Source organism: Neolamprologus multifasciatus, chromosome 3 (genome assembly GCF_963576455.1).
Source record: "Neolamprologus multifasciatus chromosome 3, fNeoMul1.2, whole genome shotgun sequence".
Lineage (NCBI taxonomy): Eukaryota > Metazoa > Chordata > Actinopteri > Cichliformes > Cichlidae > Neolamprologus > Neolamprologus multifasciatus.
Window position 1 is genome coordinate 45,488,422 of NC_140441.1, and position 11,891 is coordinate 45,500,312.

The window sequence follows — 11,891 nt, forward strand, 5'->3', positions numbered from 1 at the left end:
CTTTGATTTATGTTTGAAACTTTCTTTAGTTTCTAAATGTTCAGGATGTTTCTGAAGACAAATGTGAAGAAGTTTGAGTGTTTTCAGAAATGTTGTCTTTCCAAACGACTGAACAACAGTTTTTCCTTTTGGCTCCAAACAGAAGTGACAGACTTGAGCAGGGTTCATTTAAAGGCTGACAGAAGTGGAGTGGTGACGGGGAGATGTTTGACAGGACAGTGTTTCAGCCTCCACAGGTTCATGTTGTGCTCCATCAGTCAGTGAAGATGAAGTCAGTGCTGATGAGGCTGTAGAGTGTGTGAGGGATGTGAATGAGGATGATGAAGATCTGATGATAGCAGATAAAAACAGGCTGCAGAGACTTTGAGCCATACAGGGCACACAGTGTGTGTACAGAACAGCTGAAATCATTATGGAGGCCTCACTGGAATATGGAAGCATCACAGTACAGCTTCAGTGAAGCTTTAAAGTCTCTGATATGAGATGAGAAATGAAGCAGCCAGAGCTTTTTCATGAGTGGAAATCCACTGTGACTGTGAGCTGCTGCTACAGCCTCCAGATTATCTAGCAGCTCATCCTGCTCAACATTTTCTCACCAACTTTAATGGAAGTGTGATGTTTTCAGCTGGAGTGATGATCAGGGTGGCCTCCCTCTCCTCTTCTTCTCCTCTTCCTCTTTCATTTGTAAAGCCACTTCTGCTGCTTTCATTCATTTGGAAGTCCTGTAGCTGAGTTTTGGAGAGACTAACAGCCTCGGCAGCAGAGGGGAGAAAGGTTGTAACACCACCACTTTACTCTGTTCTACCTGTCACATCATTTTATCGGGAAACAAATATGCTCATGTTTTTACTATGTTTGTCTTGAAGATGTAAGAAGATCACATGGTGCTTTTTATTATTGTGTTGGTTTGTTTCCTGTCTCTTGGATGGAGCCCAGCTGTGTGTGGCCCCTGGGCCTGTGGTCAGAGTGTGTGCTGGATAATCCGGCCCAGGATGAGGCAAAACTGACATGGGATGAAATGTCTGTCACATAATTGAGCTTAGTGTAGTTTCATTTCTGCACAATTTAAAAACAACCAAAACTTTTTTCTGTCTTTTCTATGTTATACTGTAGACTTTCTTTGATACTGTGTCCAAAAGGAGCAGCTTTTACTTTGAAGGGGAGCCATCTCTGTTTCCTCTTCAGGTTGGATGATGGAAGAATATTAGTGTGTGATGTTCTTTCAGTGTTGCACTTTGTAGACGGTCCCTGAGCACTGGTCTCACAGCCAGCTGCACATAGAGACCAGTGTTGTTAGTCCAGCTCAGAAGATGACTTGTTGGAATGAAAATGAGCTTGTAGTTTGTCTGCTTTAATAATGTGACTGGAAAAAGGTGTTGGACTTCAAATATGTCCATTTCTTTCACACTTCACCTTTAAAAGTGAAGCCTTGTGGTTCCGGGAAGGAAAAACACAACTTTTTCAAGACTTTGTCCTGTTTTTATGAGAAATGTATGACTTTAATGTGAAACATTCAGAGTTTTTTCTCTTGTTGTGTTTGTTTGAAGCTGCTTCCTGTTGGCTTCAGCTGTTTGGAGTTTCCATTTTCTAAACTTCTACATTCTGAACCTTCTTCAGCTCTGAACAGATGATGAAACACTGAATTATGTCAAGCTCACACTTTGTCTAATAAACTTACATCTTTCATTCTTTATACAGATTGAGGAGCTGTGGTTTGTCAGAGATCAGTTGTGATTATCTGGCAGCAGCACTGAAGTCCAACCCCTCCCATCTGAGAGAGCTGGTGCTGAGCAACAACTACGACCTGCAGGATTCAGGAGTGAAGCATCTGTGTGGTTTTCTGGAGAGTCCAGGATGTGGACTTGAAGCTCTGGGGTCAGTCAGCATGTTTTAGTTGTGCTGAGATGAATATGATGTGAAAGTTGTGCTGACACTAAACTGCAGACATCAGGCTGATATTATACTGATCCACACTGAGGATCTTCATGGTAAAGTCTGTTTTCTTCTTCTCTGGTTTAGTCCATTGACTGCAGCAGAACAATGTTCACATTTCAAACAGTGAGACTCAACGTATTTCCAGCGGCCCACACACGGCCTTCCCACCTTTCCTGATTCAGAGAGAGGGGACCCTGATTAACTGTGTAGTGTTCTTCCTCACAGTTCTAAGTATCAGACACAACAATGAATGATCCAACACCGACTGTCTTCAGCAGGTCAAAGGTCACGGCACACAGCAGACAGTGGGAAATATTATAATTCTGATCATTTATCAGCACATATCCATATGTATAAAAACAAAGCTCACACTGTGAGACTTGATCAGAGGTGTGATCATCACAGCAGAGGCCTTTGTGTCAAAGTCACTGAGGATCAAACAGAAACACATGAAGCAGATTTTCCTGTTCTGGCTTTTTATATCAGACAACCTTCAAAATATTCTGCAGTCGATCAAAAACTGAAGCAAACCATGAATCAACATGTGAACATGACCTGATGCTGCTGAAATGAAGCAAAGTTACAGAGGTTTTTATTACAGACACAGCTGAGAGTTTGTAATCTGTCATCATTTTAAAAGGTTTAAATTTCTTCAGTATTGAACAGCAGAAATGAGGCTTTGTTTTCGGAGGCCGACAGCAGTGAACACAACAGCAGACTGGTGCGTAATAAGCAGTGAATAATGCAGAAAACAGATTTTTGAAGGTAAACTGTTCTTGAAGTACACTGAGAGAGAGAGAGAGCTGTGCAGGAAGTAAACGTCAAAGTCAGAGAGAATTCATGACGATGTTCATCAAACGTAAAGCGTAGTTTGGATCTTCTTTTGCTGCTGGTTCAGTCAGTTTTGGTTGGAGACAGATGAAACCTGCAGCTTCAAGATCTGTGAGCTGTCCACTTTCAGCCCCCACAGCGTGTCCGTGTACGTGCCGTCGAGTGAACGATCCACGCTCTGTGTTTCCATCTTTGTGTGTTTAGCTGCTCTCATTTACTGTTTTATCTGTTTGGTTGTTGTTGAAATACTTTTGGGAGATTTAACCTGAGATTCTGGCAAAATACATTTATATTAAAAATCGATTCAGGATTGAATGAATCTACATCGCTTTATTCAAATTAAAACCATTTAAATAGGAAAATCCATTTTTTTACACCCGCCTCTAATGCTAGGTAATGTCAGCTGGTCCATGTGCAGCTGGCTGTGAGGCTCAGGGAGCATCTACAAAGTGCAACACTGAAAGAACATCATCCATAAATATTGAGTAATAACTGGACTCTCATACAGCGAGACTCAAATGCCTTTAAACATCAGCTTATCCTGCTGATCCAAGTCCAACACTGAGTTTGTAAAAACATGTTTGTCAATCATTTTGTTTGGTTTCTGAGGAAAATGATTCAATAACTTGCTGCTAATACACAACATTTCATCATATTTCCTCATAACCCTCTTTTGCCTGACCATTTGATCCCATTTGAATTTGCAATAAAGGATCCACAGAGTTTGGTGACAATAATGACAGTAGGTGTTTGTGTGAAAGTGCTGGAAGCAAATTAGTGTGTGATGTTCTTTCAGTGTTGCACTTTGTAGACGGTCCCTGAGCACTGGTCTCACAGCCAGCTGCACATAGAGACCAGTGTTGTTAGTCCAGGTCAGAAGATGACTTGTTGGAATGAAAATGAGCTTGTTGTTTGTCTGCTTTAATAATGTGACTGGAAAAAGGTGTTGGACTTCACATATGTCCATTTCTTTCACACTTCACCTTTAAAAGTGAAGCCTTGTGGTTCCTGGAAAGAAAAACACGACTTTTTCAAGTCTTTGTCCTGTTTTTATGATAAATGTACGACTTTAATGTGAAACATTCAGAGTTTCTTCTCTTGTTGTGTTTGTTTGAGGCTGCTTCCTGTTGGCTTCAGCTGTTTGGAGGTTCCATTTTCTAAACTTCTACATTCTGAACCTTCTTCAGCTCTGAACAGATGATGAAACACTGAATGATTTCAAGCTCACACTTTGTCTAATAAACTTACGTCTTTCATTCTTTATACAGATTGAGTGTCTGTGGTTTGTCAGAGATCAGCTGTGATTATCTGGCAGCAGCACTGAAGTCCAACCCCTCCCATCTGAGAGAGCTGGAGCTGAGCAGGAACAAAAAGCTGCAGGATTCAGGAGTGAAGCATCTGTGTGGTTTCCTGGAGAGTCCAGGATGTGGACTTGAAACTCTGGGGTCAGTCAGCATGTTGTAGTTGTGCTGAGATGAATATGATGTGAAAGTTGTGCTGACACTAAACTGCAGACATCAGGCTGATATTATACTGATCCACACTGAGGATCTTCATGGTAAAGTCTGTTTTCTTCTTCTCTGGTTTAGTCCATTGACTGCTGCAGAACAATGTTCACATTTCAACCAATGAGACTCAACGTATGGCCCGCGGCCCACACGCGGCCTGCCCACCTTTCCTGATTCAGAGAGAGGGGACCCTGATTAACTGTGTAGTGTTCTTCCTCACAGTTCTAAGTATCAGACACAACAATGAATAATCCACAGCTGACTGTCTTTAGCAAGTCAAAGGTCACGGCACACAACAGACAGTGGGAAATATTATAATTCTGATCATTTATCAGCACATATCCATATGTATAAAAACAAAGCTCACACTGTGAGACTTGATCAGAGGTGTGATCATCACAGCAGAGGCCTTTGTGTCAAAGTCACTGAGGATCAAACAGAAACACATGAAGCAGATTTTCCTGTTCTGGCTTTTTATAGCAGATAACCTTCAAAATATTCTGCAGTCGATCAAAAACTGAAGCAAACCATGAATCAACATGTGAACATGACCTGATGCTGCTGAAGTCAAGCAAAGTTACAGAGGTTTGATTACAGACACAGCTGAGAGTTTGTAATCTTTCATCATTTTAAAAGGTTTAAATTTCTTCAGTGTTGAACAGCAGAAATGAGGCTTTGTTTTCGGAGGCCGACAGCAGTGAACACAACAGCAGACTGGTGCGTAATAAGCAGTGAATAATGCAGAAAACAGATTTTTGAAGGTAAACTGTTCTTGAAGTACACTGAGAGAGACAGAGAGCTGTGCAGGAAGTAAACGTCAAAGTCAGAGAGAATTCTTGACGATGTTCATCAAACGTAAAGCGTAGTTTGGATCTTCTTTTGCTGCTGGTTCAGTCAGTTTTGGTTGTAGACAGATGAAACCTGCAGCTTCAGGATCTGTGAGCTGTCCACTTTCAGCCCCCACAGCGTGTCCGTGTACGTGCCGTTGAGTGAACGATCTACGCTCTCTGTTTCCATCTTTGTGTGTTTAGCTGCTCTCATTTACTGTTTTATCTGTTTGGTTGTTGTTGAAATACTTTTGGGAGCTTTAACCTGAGATTCTGGCAAAATACATTTATATTACAAATCGATTCAGGATTGAATGAATCAACATCGCTTTATTCAAATTAAAACCATTTAAATAGGAAAATCCATTTTTTTACACCTACTTCTAATAGTGGGTAATGTCAACTGGTCCATGTGCAGCTGGCTGTGAGGCTCAGGGAGCATCTACAAAGTGCAACACTGAAAGAACATCATCCATAAATATTGAGTAATAACTGGACTCTCGTACAGCGAGACTCAAATGCCTTTAAACATCAGCTTATCCTGCTGATCCAAGTCCAACAATGAGTTTGTAAAAACATGTTTGTCAATCATTTTGTTTGGTTTCTGAGGAAAACGATTCAATAACTTGCTGCTAATACACAACACTTCATCATATTTCCTCATAACCCTCTTTTGTCTGACCATTTGAATCCCATTTGAATTTGCAATAAAGGATCCACAGATTTTGGTGACAATAATGACAGTAGATGTTTGTGTGAAAGTGCTGGAAGCAAATTAGTGTGTGATGTTCTTTCAGTGTTGCACTTTGTAGACGGTCCCTGAGCACTGGTCTCACAGCCAGCTGCACATAGAGACCAGTGTTGTTAGTCCAGCTCAGAAGATGACTTGTTGGAATGAAAATGAGCTTGCAGTTTGTCTGCTTTAATAATGTGACTGGAAAAAGGTGTTGGACTTCAAATATGTCCATTTCTTTCACACTTCACCTTTAAAAGTGAAGCCTTGTGGTTCCTGGAAGGAAAAACGCGACTTTTTCAAGTCTTTGTCCTGTTTTTATGATAAATGTACGACTTTAATGTGAAACATTCAGAGTTTTTTCTCTTGTTGTGTTTCTTTGAAGCTGCCTCCTGTTTGCTTCAGCTGTTTGGAGTTTCCATTTTCTAAACTTCTACATTCTGAACCTTCTTCAGCTCTGAACAGATGATGAAACACTGAATGATTTCAAGCACTTTGTCTAATAAACTTACATCTTTCATTCTTTATACAGATTGTGGGACTGTGATTTGTCAGAGATCAGCTGTGATTATCTGGCAGCAGCACTGAAGTCCAACCCCTCCCATCTGAGACAGCTGGACCTGAGAGGAATCAAACTGAAGCATCCGGATGTGAAGCAGCTGTCTGATCTTCAGCAGAGTCCAGACTACAGACTGGAGACTCTGAGGTCAGTAGAGTGATGGAGTGAGTGGGTGGTGCAGTCAGCAGTATTGTACTAAACACAGTCAGTATGAAACAAAGATCCAGTGTTTCCTGTAAAGCTGCAGCTTCTCAGTGAAGCTGTGAGAGGAGAATGGTGACAGGCTTCAGGATTGGACACAAACACTTCCTGTTTCTGCCTTTTTTTCACCTTTATGGTCACCATAGTAACCGCTGACACGCTCTCATCAAACAGTGTCAACAGCCAATCAGCTCTCTGAACAAAGCAGCACGCAGACCAATGACTGCATTCATTTCCAAGTTTAAAGCAGTGAAGAAAACAGTCTGTAGGTGAGGAAGAATTTAATGAGAGCAGATGTTCGGATGGAATTCCTCCAGTTAACAGCTGGAACCGTCCATCTGGATTGTTGGGCTTGTTGTTGGGGTTCCTACAGAGCTCAGAGTAGACACACCAAGGTTCTTCTAATGAATGAAAGTCCAAACTCAAACTAGGAGGGAAAAACATTTTCATCAACTTCAATAAAAATCCAAAGATTAGAAAAAGTGAAGCAACAATGAGTCCTAGTACAGTCCCAGCACTGAAGTCCCTGCTGCTCTTTATACTGGATGTGCTGCATCACTGACTGACAGCTGATGAAGAGTCTCTGGAAACACTCGTTTATCTCCTCTGCTCTTCCTTCTTCTCTCTGCAGGTGGAGCTGGTGATGGTAAACAGGACGGTGTGTGTGCTGAGAGAGGAGGAGCTGAGTCCTGATGATCCAGAGAGGTTGAAGCAGCAGCAGCTTGTGTGTAGAGACGCTCTGACTGGGCCATGTTACTGGGAGGTGGAGAGGAGAGCTTCATCCAGCAGTGACTAACAGAGGAATGAGAAGAAGTGCAGATGACTGTCAGTGCTGCAGAGTGAACTGCTCTGAGAACAGCTCCACTGTCAGACACAATGTTGAGTCCAGCATCATCCCTGTGTGTCCCTCTGGATCTGACAGAGGATCATCAGTGTATCTGAACTGCTCTGCTGCTGCTCTGTCCTTCTACAGTCTCTGCACAGTCTCTGTCTGACTCTGGCTTCAGACCCTCCTGGATCAAACTCACCTGGAAAGACTTTCAAACATCACTCAATAGATTTGAATACAGAATATATATTTGATATATACTGTAGATGTACTGTAGAGTTGCAGTTTGTCACTTGTAAATACAGTCTGTGAGCAGCTATGAGCTGAAAGATCTTTCTAGGAACACGAAATGTTTTCACTCTTCTGTTGCTTTTTCATATATTTCCACAACATCAATATTGATCCCACCGGTCTCACCTGTTTCATGCTTTTATGCATAATAACAGGACACGTGTGATCTGAGCGCTGCTGTGGTTGCTGTGCTGCACATCTTCATTTAGATAACAGAGACATCTAGTGGTTCAGAGGGAGAACTGCAGGAGGTGGAGCTGTGTTTTAGCATGGAAAACGTTTTTATTTTTATCTTTTAGGCACAGATACAAATATGACAAGTATCAGTGTAAGATACAAAAGGTCACATCAGTTAGCAGAGGGAACAGTGATCACACAGCAATGTAAGAATAGAAACATAACTGTGAATTTGGACATGTATACAGATGGAAGCAAACAAACAGGATGTAACACTACATTAAAGCCACAAATGGGAAGAAAACACAGCCAAAGGAAAATATTTTTGATCTCAGGAATGCAAATCAGATGCTTTAGAGCAGGGGTTGGAAACCCTGGTCATGCGTGTCACAGCTGGCACGTGATGGGTTAACTGATGGCACGACCATAGCTGGACTGGCCATCGGGCATACCAATGTAGATTTTTTGTTTTCAATGGGCCGATGATGTTTTTTTAATTTTTTGTAACCCTATAAATGATGGAAGGTGGCGGATTGGCCGGATGCTGATCGATGTGTAAAAATAAGTCAGTTGTTTGGTGGTGGCTATGGTGGAGCTTCCACAGGGGCAGCAGGTGGATGAGGGAAAGGGGAGGCTGGAGGAGCAGAGACCCGTGGCGGCCGCCGGTCCGAGTGTCAGGTGAACTGAACTTCATGTAAGAAGTTATGACCTGCAGTCTATCTGGGTCAGATATAAACCAAGTTTAGGTGGAGTTAATTTTCCTTGTGCTTACTTTTTACAGTCAGTTACAATAACTCGTACTGCGTATTCGCTAGCATGACGGAGTTTCTATACAGCTGGGTGGTGCTATGAGGTTACTGATAGTGAACTTTATTTTAGTAGAGTTTCCAACCGTCCTGTAAAAAACAGAATCGTCGTGTATTCAGAGAAAATATTACGCGTTTTGTGTTGAGCTGAGAAGGAACACAGTTTGTCCCGGACTTCAGCTAGAATGGAAAAGACACAAAGCTGGATTTATTCTGTGTCTTTACACTGTCATTCTCTCCCCTTCCTCTACTGTTGCTACTTCAATCATGATACTGATCAATGATCAGCTGATCGGCTTTTCTCTCTTGTCTTGTTTTAATCACTGAATTTGCACCGGAAAGAGGAAACCAGCAGATGTCGCCATAAACAACAGCAGCACTTTTAAGCTTGATCATCGTAGTCTAAGTCATTCTTTAGAGGGATAAATGTCATTCATTATATTCAAATGTGTTTCTGTTGTTTTGGGAAGAAGTTTGAAGTCCATTGTTCAAAGTCTGTTAATGAAACTTTATGAAGTTTATGTAGGATGTTTTTCCTATTTTGTATTTGTTTGAATTATTATGTCTTTTTGACTCTTTCTGCCATGCCAGATCTCTCTTGAAAACAACATTTTTAATCTCAATTAAATTTTCACCTGGAGAAATAAAGGATGATAATAATAATTTTGTCTTCAGGGAATCATTTCTCTGTAAAACAGCTTCTTCTGAAACTCTTGTTACATTTCTTGTTTATTGTTTGCTGGTTTTAGAAAAATGTCATCGTCTCTGTGTGAACTTAAACTCTACATGTGGTGTCAGCTATAATACGAGCTCTAGAGTCTAATAACGATGCTTTTATTATTGTCTGGTATCCAACCTAACCCTGGGCCTCTGGCTGAATGTGAAACACCAACAGATGTTAAAAACTGTCTGGGTTACACATGCATCACGTCGTGTGCTTCCTAACATGGATATGATTGGAATCTGGGCCTGTTCAGCCAGTGCTGGTATCATTGTTGTTTCTGACACTTACCAAATCTTTACTGGATAAAAACGTAGCAACTGATGGATTTAACATTTAGCACTCAGACTGTCCCAGAAAAGGCGGAGGTCTGGAAGTTTATGTGAAGGTCTGTCTTGCTGCTCAAGTCTTGTTCTCTCGATCTGCACCTCAGTGATTTGAAATCTTGGCCTTAACTATTGATCTGTTTGGAAATCAGACTGTTGTTGGCTGCTATCAGCCTCCATCTGCTTCCCCCAGCACATCACCGTCTCTGGTTCAACTTTTATCTGAACTGCATTTTAATGACGTCTTTCAGATGGATGATTTTCATTGGGACTGGCTTTCTTCTGTGTCTGATGATTTTAAGGCACGCTGCTTGTTTTTAAAACTACCTCAAATTATTTAAAGCCTCACACGCCTTGATCCTAAACACCCAGATAAATCTGCTCTTATTGACCTTTTTTAACTAATATGCTGCGTAAGTTTTCCACATCTGCAGTTTTTGCCGACGACCTGAGTGATCACTGCATAGTTGGTGCTGTGAGAAACACTAAAATCTCACGCTCCGAGCCCCGCATCAGTTTGAACTGGGGTCGTATTAAACAGGCTGACGATGTCAGTTTGGGAATATTTACAGGAGAGTTGTGTCTACTTTGTGGACAGACACGCCCCTTTTTGCCAGGTCAGGGTGAAAGGTCGGGAAAGGCCTGGTTTGGTTCAGTACTGGCCGATCTCCTACATGAGAGAAACCAGGGCTGGGCAGGAAGTCTGGCTCTGATGCTGATTGGCCACATTTTCATTAGCTGTGTAATCGGATTACTGCCTCCATCATCAAGATGTGACTATTTTTTAGTTTAACGACTGAAATTCCAAACGACCGTAGGAGGTTTCTGCAAACTATAAAGTGTCTCTGCCAGCTGTGACTCCTCAGAGCTACCTCCTCACTTAAATATCGACTCCACTCCTGTGTCAGACAAAACTGAAATGTTGCTTTAACAAACACTTTGTTGCTTCTTGTTCTTTGTTCAGCACAGTATCTGATGGTAAACCTCTTGCACACAACTCTGCTCGTAGTTACTGGTTACTGATACCTTTTCCTTCACACCTGTCACAGTAGAAGAGGTTTGTAAGGCCTTGAATAGCCCCAACACCAGAAACTCGGCCGTCCTCACAATCGTTCTCCTTCCTTCTTGCACTTGGCTGCAAATATCATAGCTGAGCCAGTGTCTTATATTTTTAATCTTTCTCTACAACAGAAGGCTTTACCACAGATGTGGAAGTGTGCCTCTGCACAATAATAAACTTCAAAGTTATCTGGATGAAAATATGATTTTATCTCCCTTCCAGTCTGGTTTTAGGAAACTGCACAGTACTGGAACTGCTTCGATAAAAGTTCTCAAAGACATCTATGAAGCGTTGGATGCAAAGAACTACTGTGCAGCTCTTTTTATTGATCTATCAAAAGCCTTTGACACTGTTGACCACAACAAAAAAATCTTCTGGCACAACTTCACCTACTTCCAAGCTGCATGGAGAGGATGAGGATCTAACAGCACAGGAACTCCAGCAACACTCAGTAGCAGCTGCTCCCAGTCCCTTGGTTTATGAGCTGAGCTGCTGACCACAGCATTTTATGTCATAGATTACTGGAAATAGGCCTTTCAGACCGAGCAGCTGGCTGCTTCTCTAATGTTCTTTTGGACATCAGCAGTGCGTTCATCTCAATGGTCTCTCTTCCAGCTTTTTAAATGTCACTAAACGAGTGCACAGGGTTCTGTCCTGGGCTACTTATGTCAATGGTGTGGCACAAAATCTAGATGCATCTGTTCATTTTATACCATCAACATAGTTTTCAAACCATTACAACAGCTGTTGATAGTATTCAGTCTCAGCTGGCTCAGACTGGTTTTAACCCTTGGATGCACAACCTACCAATACCTACACTCTTCCCCGAGTGGGGTCAAAAATGACCCCAAATAGAAACAATGCATTTTGCTATAAACTCGGTTGTTATTCTTCAAAATCTTTAAAACGAAGAGTTGTAATATTTTCATATTTGAGGTATTCCTCATAAAACATGTTTGCGACATGAGTCCATTTGCATTTTTTTTTTCATTACTTCTAAGAAATTGCAGTTTGTATTACTTGTATCACTTTTGTATGCTTGCTCGGCATATACTGCAGAAGCTGCGCCTTTCCTCTGAAAGGCACA

General features: G+C 41.6%; 1 pseudogene across 1 annotated transcript; it reads left to right on the forward strand.

Annotated features, from left to right (window-relative positions):
• The first annotated feature begins 203 nt into the window (after positions 1-203).
• On the forward strand, positions 204-9,086 carry LOC146523555 (ribonuclease inhibitor-like; annotated as a pseudogene). Its single transcript, XR_014873125.1, has 5 exons — positions 204-271; positions 1,746-1,875; positions 4,035-4,211; positions 6,367-6,549; positions 7,232-9,086. The product of XR_014873125.1 is annotated as a ribonuclease inhibitor-like (transcript).
• Positions 9,087-11,891: the final 2,805 nt, after the last annotated feature.